Below are 9,803 nucleotides of genomic sequence, written 5' to 3' on the forward strand. Positions count from 1 at the left end.
CGGGCGTGGTGGCTCATACCTGTAGTTCCAACTACTTGGGAGGCTGAGGTGGGAGGATGGCTTCAGCCTGGGAGGCAGAGGTTGCAGTGAGCCAAGATGGCACCACTACACACTTCAGCCTGGGTGACAGAGTGAGAACCTGTCTCAAAAAGAAAAGAAAAGATACTGATTCAAGTCATCGGGTGTGGTGTGGTCCACAGATCAGGAAGCTCTGTGTGAGGTCTGAATATCAGCCAGCTGCTGCTAAAGGAGAGTGGTGCTTGCTGAGCAAAGTTTCAGACCAGAAGACCAAGCGACAATTCAAAACAACAGCAGATTCTACCCACGGTGGCATTCCTGTAAAGTGAAACTCAAGCTCCAAGTTTGTTGTCATGGGGACTGTTGATTGCATGCTAGTGTTACGGAAACACACGGAAGACCAGAGGTCAAATTCAGTAGCATCTCAGAATTCAGATAACACAGCATGTATGGTTTCAACCCAGCAGGCTATGTGTTTATCACTTCAGGAAATGACTCATAAGCAGTAAGCAGATGAGCTTTGAAAGCTGCATCTGGCCGGGGCATGGTGGCTCACCCCTGTAATCCCAGCGCTTTAGGAGGCTGAGGCGGGTGGATCAACTGAGGTCGGGAGTTTGAGACCAGCCTGGCCAACATGGTGAAACCCTGTCTCTACTAAAAATACAAAAATTAGCCAGGCATGGTGACACACGCCTGTAATCCCAGCTACTTGGGAGGCTGAGGCAGGATAATTGCTTGAACCCAGGAGGCAGAGGTTGCAGTGAGCCGAGATTGTGCCATTGTACTCCAGCCTGGATGACAAGAGCAAAACTCCATCTCAAAAAAAGAAAGAAAGAAAGAGAGAAATCTGCATCTATAGTAGCTTGCATGGTGGCAGGGCCAGTCTGGCTGTTTTGCCTATCTTAATGACTATATCATCAGGTCATTTTGGTGTGCTGCTGTGTGACCCATCCAGGAAAGTGAAAACACCACGAAGGGTGGGCTTTCCAATACTGAGATGCATTCGTGAGCAAAACCATAATCATTTGATATCTATTTTTGTTGTTTTGTTTCCAATCCTGAGATATCTAGTTGCTCTTGAAACTGGCTGACACAATATTAAAAAAAAAAAAAAAAAAAAAGACAAATAATATATTCCCATCCTCCAGGAGCTAACTGGCTTTTGGATTTAATCCTAATACTTAATGTTTAGTTAGGAAGCACAAAATCTGAAGACCTCAGATGTAGAATTTTATCAGCTCTGCCTTATAACAAGTTTCAGAAACTAAATCAGTTGGCCAGGCGCAGTGGCTCACATCTGTAATCTTAGCTCTTTGGGAGGCCGAGGTGGGCGGATCACCCGAAGTCAGCAGTTCGAAACCAGCCTGGCCAACATGGTGAAACCCTGTCTCTACTAAAAATACAGACAGTTGGACATGGTGGCACGTGCCTGTAATCCCAGCTACCCGGGTGGTTGACGCAAGAGGATCGCTGGAACCTGGGAGGCGGACGCTGTAGTGAGCTGAGACAGAACGAGACTGTCTCAGAAAAAAAAAAAAAAGAAAGGAAAGAAAAGAAACTAAATCAGTTCTCAACTCTGGCTGCACATAGAATCACTGGAGAGCTTCTAAACAATTCCAGTGCCAATCTCTGGGGGCGGGGCCTGGACATTGATATTGTTTTCAAGCTCCTCAGAAGATTCTAATGTGTAAACCAGGGTTGATACTAAGAAAAGAAAAAAAATCGAGCCGGGCGCGGTGGCTCAAGCCTGTAATCCCAGCACTTTGGGAGGCCGAGACGGGCGGATCACGAGGTCAGGAGATCGAGACCATCCTGGCTAACACAGTGAAACCCCGTCTCTACTAAAAAATACAAAAAACTAGCCGGGCGAGGTGGCGGGCACCTGTAGTCCCAGCTACTCCGGAGGCTGAGGCAGGAGAATGGGGTAAACCCGGGAGGCGGAGCTTGCAGTGAGCTGAGATCCGGCCACTGCACTCCAGCCTGGGTGACAGAGCGACACTCCGTCTCAAAAAAAAAAAAGAAAAGAAAAATCCCTCAGCAGTCTGAGCTACATGAGGTGTGCAAAATTGTCAGGCCCAGAGAGACGGGAGTAAGGGACTTCAGTCACATACCCTTCCCCCACCCACCACCCCCCATGCCTGTGGGCAATTATTTAAAGTCATTTTGTTCCTGGTGGTGTGGCAGCTCGTGCCTGTCATCCCAACACTTTGGGAGGCCAAGGCAGGAGGATCACTTGAGGTCAGGAGTTTGACACCAGCCTGGTCAACGTGGTGAAACCCCAACACTCCTAAAAATACAAAAATTAGCCAGGCATGGCAGCATGCTCATGTAATCCCAATTCGGGAGGCTGAGGCAGGAGAATTGTTTGAACCCAGGAGGTGGAGGTTGCAGTGAGTCAAGATGGTGCCACTCCAGCCTGGTCAAGGGAGAGAAACTCCATCTCAAAAAAAAAAAAGGCATTTTGTTCCTGACTAGTTGCCTTCCCTGTTATCTTCATGTTCCTGGAATCTGTGATACAAAGAACAACACGTAGCCAATCAACAGCTTATGTTATTTTAATGTAAATTTTGATAAACAACTTAGGAACGTCTCTTTTCCTTTATAAACATTCACATGCAACTGCTGCTAATCAGTTTGTATATTCAGGACAACTTGAATATACACTTGAATATACACTCAGTTGCAATCCTCAAGCTTGGCCCAAATAAACTCTCTACTTACATTAATTTTGACTCAGCTTCTTCCTTTTAGATCAACAATACCACTGTTTTTGAAAAGTGCTTCTTAGCTTATATACTGCTGGTGGGAATGTGAATTATTAGTTAAGTCATTGTGGAAAGCAGTGTGGCGATTTCTCAAATAATTTAAAACAGAATTATCATTCAATCCAGCAATCCCATTATTGGGTATATACCCAAAGGAATAGAAATCATTCTACCATAAAGACATATGCACGCAGGTGTTCATTGCAGCACTATTCACAATAGCAAAGACATGGAATCAACCTAAATGCCCACCAATGGTAGACTGGATAAAGAAAATGTGGTACATATACACCATGGAATACGATGCAGCCATAAAAAAGAACAAGATCATGTTATTTGCAGCAACATAGATAGAGCTGGAGGCCATTATCCTAAGCAAACTAACACAGAAACAGAAAACCAAATACCACATGTTCTCATTTATAAGTGAAAGCTAAACACTGAGTACACATGGACACAGGAGGGGAACAACAGATACCAGGGCCTACTTGAGGATGAAGGATGAGGAGAGGATTGAAAACCACCTATCGAGTACTATGCTTATCACCAGGGTGATGAAATAATATGTACAACAAACCCCCAAGACACACAATTTACTTACATAACAAACCTGCACATGTACCCCTGAACCTAAAGTAAAAGTGTTTTTTGTTTGTTTGTTTGTTTGTTTTGAGATACAGTCTTGCTCCATCTCCAGGCTGGAGTGCAGTGTCACAATCTCGGCTCACTACACCCTCCGCCTCCCGGGTTCAAGGGATTCTCCTGCCTCAGCCTCCCGAGTAGCTGGGATTACAGGTGTGTGCCACCACGCCCGGTTGTATTTTTAGTAAAGACAAGGTTTCACCACGTTGGCCAGGATGGTCTCAATCTCTTGACCTTATGATCTGCCCACCTCGGCCTCCCAAAGTGCTGAGATTACAGGTGTGAGCCACCACGCCTGGCAAAAGTTTTTTTAAAAAAGAAAAGAAAATAGTGCTTCTTGGCCAGGTGCAGTGGCTCACATCTGTAATCCCAGCACTTTGGGAAGTGAAGGCAGGAGGATCGCTTGATGCCAGGAGTTTGAGACCAGCCTGGGCAACATAGCAAGACCCTGTCCCTAAAACAAATTTAAAAATTAACTGGTTGTGGAGGCACATGCCTGTAGTCCCAGCTACTCAGGAGGCTGAGACAGGAGGATCCTTTGAGCCTAGGAGCTCAAAGTTACAGTGAGCTGTGATCTGTCTGCTTCTCAAATTTAACATGCATACCAATTACCAGAGTCTGCTGCAATTGGTCTGAGGCTGGGTCTGCCTGTGTAACAACTTACCAGGTAAAGTTGAAGTTGCTCCTTTTGGACTATACTTTGAATAGCAGAGCCCTCAGAGACAGCCCTGAGGCAAAATTTGGCTGGGTTGCAGGTCCAAGGATCCAGAAAATCAATTCTCATATCCTTAAAATCATTTTCTGAGACCATTTTTTTTTTATTCTGAGAAAATTGGGGCAATGTTTAATGTAGTGGCAGCACAGGTTCTTAATCAAAATTTGTTGTAGGTGAGATCTATCTTGCTGTATGCTTCCTCTCCTCTTTCTCCCTTCTTTGGTTCCTTTCTAGGGAAAAAGATAGCTTAAATGGCTCTAATCTCATACATAAAACCATTTCATAAGACACTGGGGGTTTAAAGTGGCAACTCCCATTTTTTAAAGATAGTGCCCGGCAGATAGCGGCAGCGCCTGGTTACCAGAAAGCAGCTGTGGATATTTCTCCTGTCTCTAGGTCTGGCTGAAAAACAGTGACCTCAGGGAAACGCTAGGGTGCTATTTAGCATTCAGGAGCTTCAATCTAGATGGAGCTGGAATGAGAAACTTTGCAAACCCAAAGGCAAATGAGTCAGCCCAGGGATCATCATCAGAGGATCCATGACTCCACGGTGCCTGGGGAAAACCAAAGATTTTGTTAATCAACTCTGGGAACACATTTACAGCACATTCAGTAAACCTGGAGTAAATTCGTCATTATAGAAGCCGTCTTACAAGTTGATTAAAAAAAACTGCTAAATGATGAAAGAAAAACTATAATTTGTTAGCCAACGTGGGAAAAAATGTTGCATCTCAGCGATAATCAAATAACTGCAGTTTAAAACAAGATAACACTGGCTCCTGTCCAATTAACAATGATCTTTTTCTATGATGGCTAAAACAGCTCCCTAAAAAGTATTATAGAAGGAATGAAGGAAATAAGGAAAATAATACAAATACCAGAAAGGGTAAGATAACATCGGTGGACATGCTTTAGGAAGGCAATTTGACAAAATGTCATCATCCTTAAATGTTCGTAACCTTTGACCCAGTTGTATGACTTCTGGGAATCTATCAAGAAATAATTATAAATAACATCAAAAAAAGTAATAGGCTTCTAGTTGTTAATAGCAGCCTCATTTGCATATTAGCAGAAGACGAAATTCCTCTAGATGTGTAATTTTAAAGGACTTCTCCAGAGACTATTATACCCTTTAACAATGAGATGTTTTAAGTGTATGTAACGGCATACAGCAGTGCTTATAACGTTAATTTTTTTAAAAAAAATAAAATGCAGTGATATACATGCAGAATGAAACCAACAAGATGGGGAAAAATAGATCTAAGTCAAGGTAAAGACTAATGAGAAATATACCAAGATGTTTAAACTTGCGTTTTGGCAATTGAGGCATTTGTTTTTTCTTTAAAGTATTTTCTACTTCTCTCTTTCCTGAGTATGTACTGCCTCCCTAGCAAAAAAGCAACCCACATTAAAACAAAAGTCAAATAATCCAAAAAAACAAACGATCTTTCTGACCATCTTCTAGCCACAATTAGTATTTTGTGCCTTAATATATTATTCAAGCAGGAAATAAAGGTTTTAGGAAATCATATGATTCTACATATATTTGACATCTTCAAGATTCACCCAGAATATCTTGTGGAACTCTGAAATTCTCAAAAACATAAAAATATCTTTAGCCATGGCCAGGCGCAGTATCTCACACCTGTAATCCCAGCTACTTAGGAGGCTGAGGCATGAGAATGGCTTGAACCCTGGAGGTGGAGGTTGCAGTGAGCCCAGCCTGGACAACAGGGCAAGACTCTGTCTTAAAAAAAAAAAAAAAAAAAAGTCATTAGCTATATTCTGAAGCCAGAAATGTTTCTATTTGTCCCCAACAGCTACCAGAACATTCAGTTCTGCATTCTGTCAACATAACCAGAGCACAACTGTTTACTCTGATAGTCTTCATACTTACGCCAAAAGGGCTATTCATTTGTTTTCTTCTGGAATTCATATTTCCTCATCAAGCAGCAAATATTATTTTTGCAAAACAAAACAAAAACTTTGACTGATTTTATTGCATAGTTATGTTAGTCCTCTTATTCTTGAAATTAATGAATGTGTGTAACCCACATTCTATTATTCAGTATTTTTAAAATTTGATTATCCCATAAGCTCTTTTTAAAACATACTGGAGCTTTATTTCTTTAATTTCTGCATTCTTTGACCCATGTTGTTGGATCTTTAATTTCACTTATTCATTTTCTTACAATTATTAAATGGTCTCCTACATGGTGAAACTGAAGCTGGTACCCATAGGCTTGTTGCTTCTGTATGCTGAAAGCAGCTTCAGTAGTTGATTGAACCACCCAGCAGTGACTACATTCAGTGCTTCTGGAAATGAAGTCCACAAAAGTCTTCTGAACTGCTTGTTATAATGCAGATTTTTGGTCTCCATCCCAGACCTACAACCAGAATGTTTGGGATAGGACCTGGATCATCTGCATTTTTAACAAGAGCTGAGGGTGATTCTCATACCCACCAAACTTTGAGAACCATAGATCTAGTTTTTAGACGAAATTTCTAACCTAGTATATTCTGTGGTCAGCAAGTGGAAAACCACAGTTTATTTGTTAAAATGCTAAAGTTTTTCAGAGTTGACCTGTATATTATCATGTCTCTCAGTAAAGTTATTGGAATATTAGTATTCTTTAGCTATAACCCCCTAGGTATTGACCCTAAATATCTGAAAATATCCACTGAAAAATTTAGCCTTACAAACAATTGTCTCTATCATTTCCTCTGCCTTGTCCCTCCTCTCCTCTAGAAATACAAGTCAATGCTCTGTATTCATGTAGGATTTTTATTGTTTTTTTTAAATAGGTAACACTCATGTGGTTCAAATTTCAAAAGAAGAGTGAAAATCACCCTTTCCATTTCTGTCATCTCCTGGAAGGCAACCACAGTTAACAGCTTCTTGAGTATGGTGTTGAATCTAAACAACAATGTGGAAACTCATTATTACTTTTGGCAGGAAAGCTAAAAGAGAGTATACAATAAGCTTTTTTTTTTTTTTTTTTTTTTTTGAGATGCAGTCTTGCTCTGTTGCCCAGGCTATAGTGCAGCAGCACAATCTTGGCTCACTAAAAGCTCCGCCTCCCGGGTTCATGCCTCTCCTGCCTCAGCCTCCCGAGTAGCTGGGACTACAGGCATGCACCACTATGCCTGTATAATTTTTGTATTTTTAATAGAGACAGAGTTTCACCATATTGGCCAGGCTGGTCTTGAACTCCCGACCGCAAGTGATCCCCCCGCCTCCACCTCCCAAAGTGCTGGGATTATAGGCATGGGCCACCACACCTACAATAAGCCATTTTATTTTTTAAAGGTACCTTTGAGTTTTAAAAACGCCTTTTGATGTAAAGATCTCAGTCAGATATTTGCTGCATAACAAACTACACAAAACCCCAGAGGCACGTAACAACAAGCATTTATTGCTAATGTTCTGGGATAGCCAGCCAGGTAGTCCTGCTGATATGTCTGGGGATCTATTGGTTGATTTAGGAAGGCCTGGACTGGGATGACTGGGGTGACTTACTGGGTTCCATATGTCTCTCATCTTCAAGTATGCTAATCCTGGCGCATTCCTATGGCAATGGCCGAGGTGTTAGAGATAAGAGAAAGCATGTTGGACATCGGGAAGTGTAGGATTGGAATTGTCATGTTCTCACCACAGTCACAGTCTACTGACTAAAGTAAGACACAGGCCATCCCAGTTTTAAGGCGATGGAAAAATAGACATTGCCACTTTAGTGAAAGGAGTTTCAATGTCACATGCAAGGCCATGGCTATAGGGAGTGATGAAGAATGAGGCTATCACCAAAATCTACTGTACATAATGACTGAAAATGCATTACAATAACAATACTTGGCTTAGTGTTCAAGTATTGTGCTTTTATAAAACTGTCCATGTTTTCTGAAGATTTTTCAGTTGTATATGAATATATAATTTTGGGAGGGGTGAGGGAGGGGGATGGAGTCTCGCTCTGTTGCCCAGGCTGGAGTGCGGTGGCACGATCTCAGCTCACTGCAACCTCTGCCTTCTGGGTTCAAGTGATTCTTGTGCCTCAGTCTCCCAAGTAGCTGGGACTGCAGGCTTCCGCCACCCTGCCCAGCTAATTTTTGTATTTTTAGTAGAGATGAGGTTTCACTGTGTTGGCCAGGCTGGTCTCGAACTCCTGATCTCAAGCGATCCGCCCACCTTGGCCTCCCAAAGTGCTGGGATTACAGACATGAGCCACTGCACCCAGTCACTGACGTATATATTTCTAAGGTCCACAGAAGAATTGTGAAAACATCTCAAAGACCTGGGACCTACACCCAGTCAGTCAGCACATACCTTTCTCATATGTGAAATGAGAAAAACAGGTGGGGTATGGTGACTCACATCTATAATTACAGCACTTTGGAAGGCTGAGTCCAGAGGATTGCTTGAGCTCGGGAGCTTGAGGCCAGCCTGGGCAACACAGTGAAACCTTGTCTCTACTTTTATGTAAAAATAAAAGTTAAACAAAAAGAAAAAAGTGGATAATGACTCTGGGAGAATATTTGAGGAAACATGAAATAGAATGTTTCAAGTTGTATGAAAGAAAAGTGCCGGCCGGGCGCGGTGGCTCAAGCCTGTAATCCCAGCACTTTGGGAGGCCGAGGCGGGTGGATCACGAGGTCAGGAGATCGAGACCATCCTGGCTAACACCGTGAAACCCCGTCTCTACTAAAAATACAAAAAAAAAAAACTAGCCGGGCGCGGTGGCGGGCGCCTGTAGTCCCAGCTACTAGGAGGCTGAGGCAGGAGAATGGCGTAAACCCGGGAGGCGGAGCTTGCAGTGAGCCGAGATCGCACCACTGCACTCCAGCCTGGGTGACACAGCGAGACTCCGTCTCAAAAAAATAAAAAATAAAAAAAATAAAAAAAATAAAAAAATAAAAAATAAATAAAAAAAAAAAGAAAGAAAAGTGCCATTTTAATAGAAAATTTTACCTCCTCCAGCAGGGGTGCCGATCTACTAACAAGCCACTTTCAGAAAAACTGTGATCCAGTACAGTTTTCATTCTTCTATGTCAACACGTTTTTTGGGGATTATTTTTAGTATTCTATACTAATTTAAATATTTGCCTTTTAAAATCAGAATAGTCATACTTACAAAGTGACCCTTATGAAAGGTTTATGAAACAAATGTCAGGGGTGATTCTGGTTTCTGCTTTCCATTGAACTTAATTTCAATTGCTGTTTGCTTATTTTAAGAAATAAACTTTGTTTCTTAAGATAACACTGACTCTGATGCTATCAGTAGCCTCATCCTGATCTTTAAAAAGTAACCTTTTAAGTAGAATTTTCACATACTTCAATATGCATGTGGAATTACTTAGTTAACATTTCTTGACCCACTCACATTTAGTCCTATTGGTTGGTAGGAACTGGAAAATGCAGCATTTCTGTCTAGTAGAAAGTGAGAAGTAAGACTTGGCCACACTCAGTGATCAGGCATAGTTCAATGAGTCTTTGCAGGCAATTAGGTTGGAATCTGTGTTAGAGGTTTGAATGCGAGACGGGCGTATCCTAGCTGACATGGTTTGAGTTTGTCCCCATCAAAACGTGATCCCTAATGTGGCCATGTTGAGAGGTGCGTGTATTGGGAGCTGTGTGGGTCATGGGGGTGGATCCCTCGTGGATGACTTGG

This window comes from Theropithecus gelada, chromosome 6 (assembly GCF_003255815.1).
Source record: "Theropithecus gelada isolate Dixy chromosome 6, Tgel_1.0, whole genome shotgun sequence".
In the NCBI taxonomy this organism is placed as follows: domain Eukaryota; kingdom Metazoa; phylum Chordata; class Mammalia; order Primates; family Cercopithecidae; genus Theropithecus; species Theropithecus gelada.